Raw genomic sequence first — 13,021 nt, 5'->3', positions numbered from 1 at the left:
AAGAGGCATCCGTTTGGGAGAGATGTCTGGAACCGACGCGACAGTTGCCAAAGTAAACTGCCTGCTGTAGGTACAAGGGGAGATTCCCCCATAATTAACATAAGTTAATTAAGCTTTAACACTCCCCCTAATCTACACTTGTCCATGTAATATCATCATCTTGAAAAAGTCTCCTCCAAAAACCCTGTGGGAAAATGTGAGGAGCATAGTGTTTGATATGTTGCTAAACTCCTTCAGACTCTGTGGGAAAAATAAGGAGAAAATGATGCAACATATAATGATTATTGTCTCTTTTAACTCAATATGAGAAAACTCATAGAGTTTAGAGAACAATAAATATGTCGTATATACTTTCCCAAAAACCCCGCTGGGGAAAACAGAAAGTATGACATATGATCTCATGTTGATATTACCTCATTAAAAACCATTATGAGAACCTGTATAGTAAACTCATGAAGAGAAAAAGAGTATAATATGATGCATTGAACAGGAACAATTTAGGAAGATACTCCCTCTGATTCTTGCATATTCCGAATTCATCATATACCAATTCCATGAACATATTCCTGGAATGTAAAAGTTGGTAGAGACTTGGTGAACAAATCAGTTACATGATTTGACTTGCAAGATATGCAGTATAGTGATATTGCTTATTATGTAACATGTTTGCATCTGGGAAACACAAGAAACATTATCGTTGAGATAATGGTTGGTGGATGTAGCCATGAGGTCTGTTTCGAAGACTCTTCATGAGAGAGCTACCACGCCTAGTAGGAATACTAAGCTTGTCTACGATCTGACATAGTGGGGATCTGATCGATGTATCCAATGATATCGGTGTTCACATTTCTGTGAAACTGAAAACCAGGACAAGATGTTTGATGCCTTGGAGATATCGAAAGATATTCTGGAGTACCAACCAATTGTGTTTGGTGGATCCAATGGCATTATGGAACACTGAGTCCCAATATCTCATTTCCATCATCTCTTGGTCTAAATAGATCTTTCTCTACATCCAGAGAATGAACTACCATGAGAGTTACGGATGGATAAGATTTGTCCATAGTGAATTTCTCCAATATATTATGGATATAGACAACATAGTATACCATAATGTATGAATGATGGTGCTCAATTTGTAGTAACGAGCGGTATTTTGGTTTACCCAAATCTTTCATTTTAAACTCCGTCATTTAGATGATTACATGTGTCCTCATTGCAGACACACAAACATGGATAATCATCATTGTAGGAGTAATCCTTGTGTATAAGGATCTCACTACGTCAGTTGTACCATATGTACTAACAATAATAAGTCGTATGGTGACTTACTGAATTTACACAATGTATATTGCATTTTGTATTTCGATTCAGAATTGAGATTCCATCGGGAATCAATCATATATGTCTAAATCTAGTGATCCACATGGATATGTAATCACTACATCTATCAACTTCAGAGATAGATGATTTTGTACTACCAATGATATAAGTTATCGAAATGAGATTCCACCTCTGGAGAATAGTTGGGTATCTGCGTGAACCCTTGTGCTACAATACTTGCTCTTTGTTTCACCACCTCGTTGTTCTCAATTCTATTTCCAGAAGAGAACTGGTGTAGGTATTGCTCATGAATACCTTCCCATTATTGAGAAAGATCATTTCTACCTAGATTATACTCTTTGCTTGAGTTCAGTTCGAGTGTTGTTCACACTTTGCCATGGCCATGGTCTTTGGATCTGAATCATTTGAAAGGTTTTTGCAATCTAGTTGAGAAATGTATGTCGATATGATCTCCAGTATCTATATACCAATATATAGTTGATGGAAATATCATTACCCATGGTGACTGCTCGTGATTTCCCAATGTGGTTGAGTCGGGTATTCCGATGTCCCGGTCATTGTGTGCACTATGACCTGTGTTGGTGGAGGTTTCCCATCCACTGAGTGTATACTACCCATTAGGTGTCTGTCAACGTAAAGTTGACTTGCATTTACTTATTCAGAGGCCTTGATATCCTTGCTTGCAAGAAGCTGAATCCTGATGTATTATTGTCGTACTTCTGCCCCTGTTGCTTTGAACAGTGAGTTGAGTGGTTTTAGTTGGTACCTCCACTCTTTCCGACATATTTTTGCAGGATTGTAGGATTGCGTGACACCTTTATAGTCAGTAAATGAATCTGGTAGGTTATTTGCAATGTGTTGCAAATCTTCTGAACGCATGGTTCATATCCTTGAGTACGTGAATTTGAGGCAGAAATGTGTTGAACATTCCACTAATTTCCTGGCATTCTTTATGGTACTTGAAATCTCCCCCTAATGCCTGGAAATGTTCCTCATTGAATCAACATACTGGCCCTGAATAACTCCCCATGCGAGGGGCTTGAGGTATTGACGAAAATACAATTATTCCTCACATAGATCCCAACTATATGTTGAGGGGCCAATGATGTATGCCCGGTGGTGATATCAGTATGCAACCGAATTACCGCAGATGGGAAATACTTGGTAGATATCCACATATCAAAGATAGAGGGGAATATATTATGCAGTTCTGTCATGAGCGTGTAAAGCTGCATGACTCCAACGTAAAGTTGGTAAGTTGCAATTCCAAAGTAAAGATAATGCAATGAGGTTAACTCTTTGGATAGGATTCTACCAAACTATTTTGAGCCTACACATTAGGACAAATTGCTAAACTTCACTCCAAGGGCCATAGAGAAGGCCCTCAAGGAGAATTCTGCAATGCTATCTATTCAATTTGCTTGAAATCGATGTCAGGATAGAGATAGTATGCACAAAATGCTCAACCGCAATTGTGGGAACATAACACATTAAAGATCATACAGATCTCACAGTAATAGAGATAGTATGCACATGGGCAGTAGATCCAACTCATTACCTTATGTTTTCCTAATATAATGAGGGATATGTTATTGTCAAAAATTTACAAGTTTGTCGTGCGGGAGAAATCAATCTCGACCGCTGTGACATGTTCATGAAGAATGGCAATGTGGTAAACACATAGAACATATCATTTCCGGTGAAAAACCAGTAATTTATTTATATTACAGATTACGTAATATAAATACATCTTAATGTTGCAAAATTAACAGATTTCAAGGTGGCTCGAAATCATTAGTGTGAATGTCAAATTGCTAAGGATGACACCTTAAATTTTGCATATGTATTTGCAAGAAATTGAAAATCCTCAATTGCAAATAGATGTATTATTCTCGACATGTGTTTATGAAAGTGCAACTATCCCTGGGTGGTTTTGGTAATTATTAACAACATATAGCTCATTGAACTAATGCTATTTTAAGATGAATATTTCAGGAAAGTTCAATGATGGGCATGGCATGGATTAGGAGTGTGGACCCCTCAAAATGCTAAGGACAAAGGATTGTCTCAAGCTCTAAAGCTCAAGACTCTACATTTTACTTTTAGTGATCCAAGATCACATTGAGTCCATAGGAAAAGCCAATACTATTAAAAGGGGATGAGGTGTTGCTTAATGGCTTGCTTGCTCAAGATACTTAGTGATACGCTCCAAAAACCCTCAACCACTTTCTCATATCCACATAGGTCCCAAACTAAAAGTCAAACTCGGCCCCACTGATTTGATCTATCCGGCGCCATCGCGTTCATTTGACATAGCCACTGGCAGAAACCCTAGTTACTTCGGTCTCACCGATAGGGATCCCGGTCTCACCGAGATGGGAATTCAAACTCTCTGTTTCCCTTTGTAACGTTTCAGTCTAACCGAGATGAGCGATTGGTCCCACTGAGTTCACAATGCAAACTCTCTGTTTCCCCTTCGTAACGTTTCAGTCTCACCGAGCTGAGTGAATCGGTCCCACCGAATTTGCCTAACCAACTCTCTGGTTAGCTTATTACCAAAGTTAGTCCCACCGAGTTTGTGTAATCGGTCTCACCGAGATTACGTTATGCCCTAACCTAAAGAAATCGGTCCCACCGAGTTGACATGTCGGTCCCACCGAAATGCCTAACGATCACATTATGAACTAAATCAGTCTGACCGAGCTTCATGATTTAGTCTCACCGAGTTTGGTAAATTGTGTGTAACAGTTAGATTTTGTGTGGAGGCTATATATACCCCTCCACCCTCTCTTCATTCGTGGAGAAAGCCATCAGAACATGCCTACACTTCCAGCATTCATTTCCTGAGAGAGAACTACCTACTCATGTGTTGAGGTCAAGATATTCCATTCCAACCACATAAATCTTGATCTCTAGCCTTCCCCAAGTTGCTTTCCACTCAAATCATCTTTCCACCAAATCCAATCCTATGAAAGAGAGTTGAGTGTTGGGGAGACTATCATTTGAAGCACGAGAGCAAGGAGTTCATCATCAACACACCATCTATTACCTTTTGGAGAGTGGTGTCTCCTAGATTGGTTAGGTGTCACTTGGGAGCCTCCGTGAAGATTGTGGAGTTGAACCAAGGAGTTTGTATGGGCAAGGAGATCGCCTACTTTGTGAAGATCTACCCTAGTGAGGCAAGTCCTTCATGGGCGATGGCCATGGTGGGATAGACAAGGTTGCTTCTTCGTGGACCCTTTGTGGGTGGAGCCCTCCGTGGACTCACGCGGTTGTTACCCTTCGTGGGCTGAAGTCTCCATCAACGTGGATGTATGATAGCACCACCTATCGGAACCACGGATAAAAAATCTCCATGTCTACATTGCGTTTGCTCCCTCAAACTCCTCCCTTTACCTTCATGTGCAATGTTTAACATTCTGCTACTATACTCTTAGAATTGCATGTGTAGGTTGATTGTTTGACTTGTGTAAAGTTGCTAAAATCTGCCAAGACTTAAAATTGGGAAAAGGCTAGATTTTTATTTGGTCAAGTAGTCTAATCACCCCCCCCCCTCTAGACATACTTTTTCGATCCTACAAGTGGTATTAGAGTTGCAGTCTCCATTTTCCTTGATTTCCATAGCTTTTGGTGATCATAGCCTTGGTTTCACATCCTAGGAGAGTATGGTGTCTAGCAAGGGAAATTACCACCGTAGAGGTCCTTACTTTGATGGTACTAATTTTGCTAGTTGGAAGCATAAGATGAAAATGCATATTCTTGGACATAACCCCGCCATTTGGGCTATTGTGTGTATTGGCTTGCAAGGTGAGTTCTTCGATGGGAGAGAACCGAACCGTGAAGCTACCACGGAAGAGTTGAAGATGCTGCAATACAACGCTCAAGCTTGTGATATTCTCTTCCACGGATTTGCCTCGAAGAATTCAACAAAATCAGTCATCTTGAGAATGCAAAGGAAATTTGGGATACTTTGATTGATATGCACGAAAGTACTGACTCCGTAAAGGAATCCACATTGGATGTGCTTCAAAGTCAGCTTGACAAGTTCAAAATTAAGGATGGTGAAGGTGTCGCTGAAATGTACTCTAGGCTTGCTCTCATCACAAATGAGATTGCCGGCTTAGGAAGTGAAGAGATGACCGATAGATTCATCATCAAGAAGATCCTAAGAGCCTTGTATGGAAAATATGATATTGTGTGCACATTGATCCAAATAATGCCCAATTACAAAGTTCTCAAGCTAACGGAAGTCATTGGAAGAATTGTTGCTCATGACATGTCACTCAAGGATAAAGAAGAGCTTCACAACAAGTTAAGTGGTGCTTACAAAGCCTCATGTGATGCTCCTACATCATCAAGTGAGAAACAAACCTTCAATGAAGAATTGAGCCTAATGGTGAAGAACTTCAACAAGTTCTACAAGCAAGGAAAGAAGTTCCAAGTCAAGATCCTACAATGACAAAAGGTCTTCGAGTCGTGAACGTACTTGCTACAATTGTGGAAGACCCGTACACTACTCAAATGGTTATACGGCTCCCTACAAAAGAAGAGAAGATTCACCTAAAAGAAGAAGTAGAAGAGAAGAATCACCACCAATAGAGAGAAAGATTAGAGATGATCGTTATGAACGAAGAACCTCCTGAAGAAGCAAAGATTCGGAAAGGAAGGATAGATCATCAAAGAGCTACACAAAACAAATACATCAAGCTCACATTGGTGAATGGGTATCCGGCTCCGATTCCGACCATCACTCCGAAAGAAGTTATCACTCTGACTCCGAATATACTCAAGATGAAGGTGTTGCCGGTCTAGCACTCGTGTCAACCAACTCCTATGACATATTTGACTCACCAAATGAAGGAATTGGAAGATGCTTCATGGCTAAAGGCCCGAAGGTATCACACCCCGAGTATGTTGATTTCAATAGTGATGAAGATGATTTGATAGGTGATGCTGATTTACTTGTTGATAACTCTAGTTATGAAAACTATGATGAATTTGCTATTAATCATGCTAATCAAGATAAAATGAATGACGATGATAAGAAGGAGATTGATCGTCTAACTAAAGAACTAAATACTCTTAAGTTAGCTCATGAAACTACCTTGGAAGATCATCGAGAACTTTTAAAGACTCATGAGAAGCTACGCTTTGAAAAGCTCAACCTAGAGCAAGAGCATGAGTTTTTAAAGGCAATCAATGATGATCTTCGCAAGAAAAGTTCTTCTTACATTGCCAAGTGTTTACTCTTGTCTACTTACATGCCACAAGTTAAATCTAGCAACAAAAGTAAGAAAGATTCTTCTTCTAGTAGTAACAATAATCATGCTAAATCCAATGTTGTTGCTTCTAGTAGTTCTCTTGATTCCACTAATTATTCTCTTAGCCAAGTTACACTTGAGCAAGAAAATAGCTTATTGAAGGGAACTATAGAGAAAGATGTTTACAAGAGCCTTGCTGGAAGTAAGCAATTTGAGGAAATTGTACGCAAGCAAGGAAGGCACCGGAAGAACCAAGGTGTTGGTTTTGAACGAAAGTTCAATTCTAATGGAGTTGAGTGCGAAGAAGATCAATACACCAAGACAAAGTTTGTTCCTCAACAAGATAAGTATGATCCTACTTCTTTCCAAGGGACACAAGCTCAAGATGATCTTCCACCACAAGACCACAAGCAAAAAGGCAAGGATAAGCTTCAAGAGGAGATTGATGCATTTGAAGAAGCTCTCAAGGCCTTGGTCAAGTGGGTTCCCAAGACTACATCAAGCTATACTTCATCAAGTACGACTACAACCCCAAGGATTCCCATCAAGATGATGTGGATTCCGAAGAAGAAGAACTAGACAAGTTCTTGAGGGTGACTCCGCTAACACCTTCACTCATATCATTTTGGCAAGAACAAGTGCAAAAAACTTCCATATCCTGCACTAGTTCAAGGAGTCACAAACCCTCTTGTTGGTAAGACAAAGGACAATGTAACCTAATGCTTTCATGGACATCATCTTGTATGTACATTATTCTATGTCTATGGATATCCTTGCTTGTTCCTTATGGGACTAACTCATGTAGGTATTGAAAGTGCAACTCACTCCAATGGATTGCTCCGAATGATCTACATCAACATTGAACGTCCACATCTTCAACACCTACATGAAGTCATCATCGACAAAACCCAAGGTTAGTTCATCCCTCTTAGGGGGCATATCACATCTAGGGGGAGCTTTACTCTAAGAATTGAGCTAAAGCAACTCTAACGGTGTGAACCCAACAATGCTTTATGTAAAAGTGGTAAACCCATTTGTGCTTAAACGATGAGTATGACCTATGATCAAATGTTCTCATTTTACTCCTAAGTCAATATACCCATATATAGATGACCTAGTCATCGCAATTGCTTGATAGATACCAGAGTGTTTGTGCATGCTTTGCCACATATTTCATTTGCCATTTTATTGTGTGAGCATGTTGGTTGCATATTTTACTCATTCGAGGACATCCACTTGTTGCTTTGATTGTTTGGCTCTTTCTCTTTTGCCAAGTGGATGGACAAGAATGCCTAAGAATCTCCTCTAGCTATCTATGCTTTTCTCGTCTCAAACTCTATTCATGCTACATCACAAAGTTTGATCAAGTTAGATTCGAACCACTCTGTGTGAGGAGCACTCGGAGTCCCCGATTCATCATGGCCTTAAACTTCCAAAACCTCTTTGTGCATTTCGGTATGACCGAGTCATCCATTTCGGTCACACCGAGTTCACTAAGTTGATCTAGGTTTTCATCTTGGTGCAACCGATTTGAACATTCAGTCACACCGGGTTGCAGTAACCGCTTGCGATTCTGCATCGGTGCCACCGAGTTGTTCCACTTGGTCACACCGACAGGGTCGGGATATATATATATATATATCCACAAGTGAGATTTTGGAAATTTCTTTAAAAGCCCTCAGCCCGCGCGTACCCTACTCTGCCTCCTCGGGTCTCCGGATCGTCTCCTTGCCGTCAGCGACCTCCCGCCGCTGGTTTCTGTCGCCGTCAACGGGAATCTGCTCCGTCGTTGTCTCCATAGCGAACTCCTGCCAAACTAGGGTATGAGTTCGACCCCTTGTGCTCTCTTTTTACCTCCGATTCTAAGCACAAGGTCAATGCCATGATCTTTGCCACGTATGAAATCAATGTATCCAAAGAAAACTTCCTTTAGGTTAAGTTTGATTCGAAAATTTAGGGTTAGGTCTCCGCTAAACTTATCTCGGACCTATCGAATTGTAGGAATCGGTCTCACCGATTTGGCTTAGGCCATTGCACATGCGCTTTTCAGTCTGACTGAAAACTGCAAATCGGTGTGACCGAGTTCAATTCTTTGTGAAACCCTAGCAATCTCGATGCCACCGAACTGTAACTCGGTCTGACCGGGTTCACTAGTTTAGGTTCCAAATGTTGCTTCGGTATCACTGAGTTTATCAATTTGGTAGCTCCGAAATCATTTCAGTGGAGAACTAAAACTATGTTTTTGACTCATTTGTTTTTCAAAAATCTATGCACTTTGTGATGCTCATCTACTCTACCTCATCTATATCTATTCATAGGGTTTGCTGTCAGTTTTCCTGCCAAGATGTCTAACCATAGTGATAGCCAGAATAAATCTGAAGAGCAAGTGCAAATGAGTGAGGGCACTAGTCCCTCAAGCAGCTATGATGATGGCAGGAGGAGCACTCCAAGCAACTTGCCAAAGGTAGCCACCAGGACAAGAAAGAAGAGAACCTCAGACTCTGAGGATGAGGACTATGTGGCTGTTGAGGATGAGGCCACCTCAAAGAAGAAAGTGCTGAAGAAAGAGTATGGTACTACTGCTGCAACAAAGCCTGGTATGCACAAGAAAGCACCTGCCAAGAGACTACCAACATCCAAGCCTAGGAAAGCTGTTGTAGAGGAAGCTATGGAGTTCACTCTTGAACCCAAAGAGACAGGAGAAGGCAAGAAGAGAAAGGAAAGGGTCAGGAAGACCATTGCCAGAGTCATTGGCAAGCCCTCCATGATGGGAGATCCATCTGATGATGAAGAGGAAGAGGATGCTACATCAACACCCAAGTCACAAAAGCTTATGGGAGATGCAATCAAGTCAGGGGCTGCTACTTCTAAGCCCAAACCTGCTCCCAAAGCTGCTGCTCAAGCCACCAAGTCTGCACCCAAGAGAAGCACCAGAAATATTCCTATTGAGGAAAAGAACAAGGCCCCAGTGCCTAAGATGGATGAAGAAGAAGATGTTGAAGCCCAAGTGCACAGAAAACTTAAACCAAAGATTCCAGACCACAATGACACTCATCCAGTGGCAGAGGACATGAACATCAGAAAGGATGCGGGATTGAGACTTTGGAGACAGTCTGATCCATATGCTGCGAGAAGGAGAACTGTTGTGGACTATATATTCCACACCAAAGAACAACAAGATTTCTATGAGACCATTCTGCTTGACAAGAAGCCAATTGTCTGTGATATGAGATGGGTTGATTGGGAATATATTAAAGAGAATGAAGATTACTTTCCAAGTGTACATGATAGCTTCAAATCTTGTGGAGTTGACAAGTTCGTTGGACAGAAGCTCACCAAATGAAATGATGAGCTAATCATGCAATTCGACTCCACTGCTCATTTCTATCCAGATGGAAGGATAGTGTGGATGTCTGAAGGTACAAGGTACCAGTCAACTATTGAACAATGGGCAAAGTTGATCAATGCCCTAGAAGACCATGAGGATGATTTGTATGTGTATGCGAAGAAGAAGAAAGATCACAACTCCATAGCAAATATGTATAAGGAAATTCCTGATAAAGCCCTGGAAACTCATAAGTTGGGCTCGGTGAAATATTTGTTGTCTAGTCTGCCTACTATCAACACCATCTTAAGGCATACTCTGTTGCCCAAATCTGGAGATCATAGGATGATAAGAGGACATTCAATCAACTTGCTGCACATTTTTGATGTGCCTCACAAATTCAAGGTCATGAGTCTAATTCTTGAGACAATCAAGAGGACAGCTGCTGACTAGAAAAGATCTTGTGGGTATGCTCCACACATTCAGGTGCTCATCAACTCAAAGATGGGCACAAGCACTTACTTGTTAGACAAGGAGCATTTACCTCTCTACCTAGAATTTGAAGACAACACAGTTCTAATGAATGAGGATGAACCTTCATCAGTGTAAGCACAAGAGAAGAGAGCTAGGGCAAAGACAAAAAAAGCTGCAAAGATGCCAAGTGCTGAAGAGGCATCTCAAGTGTTCTTGAAGAGCAAATAAGATCAACTTGGATATCTAATCCAATCAACTTTGAGGATTGAGAAGGGCTTGGCCATCCTGACTCAGAATCAGGAGAGCTTGGAGAGGATCATTGAACAAAAATTCTATGATCTTGATATGAAAGTGATTGAGATGCAGACAGCAGTTGAGCAAGCTCCAGGACGAAGCAGAAGATAAGAAAGGGAAGGCAACTACAGACGCTTTTCAGCGAGTGCCAAGAGGTCAGAGGTCAGCTGCAGTGCCAGTACCAGATACTAGAGCTACCACAACAGCACCAGCAGCTACAGCTTCAATGCCACCTCCAGCAGCCACTCCACTAGCTCCAGCTACATCGACCGATGCCTTCATCCTTGGAGTTCTCTCTACACCACCTCCCGAAGAACTTTATTGTGTGCTTGTTTGATACCTTATGTCCTTGTGTAAGATACTTGTATGATCATCTGTTTGTTCATATGCTACTTTAATGTTTGCTTGGATGATATTATCTCTTATATCCATATATGATCATTCACTTTGCTTGATGATGAGTGCATGCTTTTAATTGCTATCATTTTGAGCGCTCCACCAAGATGTATGTGACATGGAAGAGTAACCAATGATACTTATTGATTGTGCATTTGCATTCAAAAGCAAGTCTTAAATAATGCACAAATTTAGGGAGAGCTCTTGCTTATCACATACTTCTCAAAGCGACGATGTATTTCAATCTTATTATCATTTGTCGAAGCTTTGATCTATATGTTGTCATCAATTATCAAAAAGGGAGAGATTGAAAGTGCAACTATTCCTGTGTGGTTTTGGTAATTATTAACAAGATATAGCTCATTGAACTAATGCTATTTTAAGATGAATATTTCAGGAAAGCTCAATGATTGGCATGGCATGGATTAGGAATGTGGACCCCTCAAAATGCTAAGGACAAAGGATTGGCTCAAGCTCTAAAGCTCAAGACTCTACATTTTACTTTTAGCGATCCAAGATCACATTGAGTCCATAGAAAAAGCCAATACTATTAAAAGGGGATGAGGTGTTGCTTAATGGCTTGCTTGCTCAAGATGCTTAGTGATATGCTCCAAAAACCCTCAACCACTTTCTCATATCCACATATGTCCCAAATTAAAAGTCAAACTCGGCCCCACCAATTTGATCTATCTGGCGCCACCGAGTTCATTTGACATAGCCACTGCCAGAAACCCTAGTCACTTCGGTCTCACCGATAGGGATCTCGGTCTCACTGAGATGGGATTGCAAATTCTCGGTTTTCCTTCGTAACGTTTCGGTCTAACCAAGATGAGCGATCGGTCCCACCGAGTTTGCAATGCAAACTCTCTGTTTCCCCTTCCTAACGTTTCGGTCTCACCGAGATGAGCGAATCGGTCCCACCGAGTTTGCCTGACCAACTCTCTGGTTAGCTTATTACCAAAGTCGGTCCCACCGAGTTTGTGTAATTGGTCTCACCGAGATTACGTTATGCCCTAACCCTAAAGAAATTGGCCCCACCGAGTTGACATGTCGGTCCCACCGAAATGCCTAATGGTCACATTATGAACTAAATCGGTCTGACCGAGTTTCATTATTCGGTCTCACCGAGTTTGGTAAATTGTGTGTAGCGGTTAGATTTTGTGTGAAGGCTATATATACCCCTCCACCCTCTCTTCATTCATGGAGAAAGCCATCAGAACGTGCCTACACTTCCAGCATTCATTTTCTGAGAGAGAACCACCTACTCATGTGTTGAGGTCAAGATATTCCATTCCAACCACATAAATCTTGATCTCTAGCCGTCCCCAAGTTGCTTTCCACTTAAATCATCTTTCCACCAAATCCAATCCTATGAGAGAGAGTTGATTGTTGGGGAAACTATCATTTGAAGCACGAGAGTAAGGAGTTCATCATCAACACACCATCTATTACCTTTTGGAGAATGGTGTCTCCTAGATTGGTTAGGTGTCACTTGGGAGCCTCCGTCAAGATTGTGGAGTTGAACCAAGGAGTTTGTACGGGAAAGGAGATCGCCTACTTCGTGAAGATCTACCCTAGTGAGGCAAGTCCTTCATGGGAGATGGTCATGGTGGGATAGACAAGGTTGCTTCTTCGTGGACTCTTCATGGCTGGAGCCCTTCGTGGACTCACGCAGCTGTTACCCTTCGTGGGTTGAAGTCTCCATCAATGTGGATGTACGATAGCACTACCTCTCGGAACCACGGATAAAAAATCGCCGTGTCTACATTGCGTTTGCTCCCTCAAACTCCTCCCTTTACCTTCATGTGCAATGTTTTACATTCCGCTACTATACTCTTAGAATTGCATGTGTAGGTTGATTGTTTGACTTGTGTAAAGTTGCTAAAATCTGCCAGAACTTAAAATTGGGAAAGGACTAGATTTTTAT

This window comes from Triticum aestivum, chromosome 7B, assembly GCF_018294505.1.
Source record: "Triticum aestivum cultivar Chinese Spring chromosome 7B, IWGSC CS RefSeq v2.1, whole genome shotgun sequence".
In the NCBI taxonomy this organism is placed as follows: domain Eukaryota; kingdom Viridiplantae; phylum Streptophyta; class Magnoliopsida; order Poales; family Poaceae; genus Triticum; species Triticum aestivum.
This window is presented reverse-complemented; position numbering follows the sequence as displayed.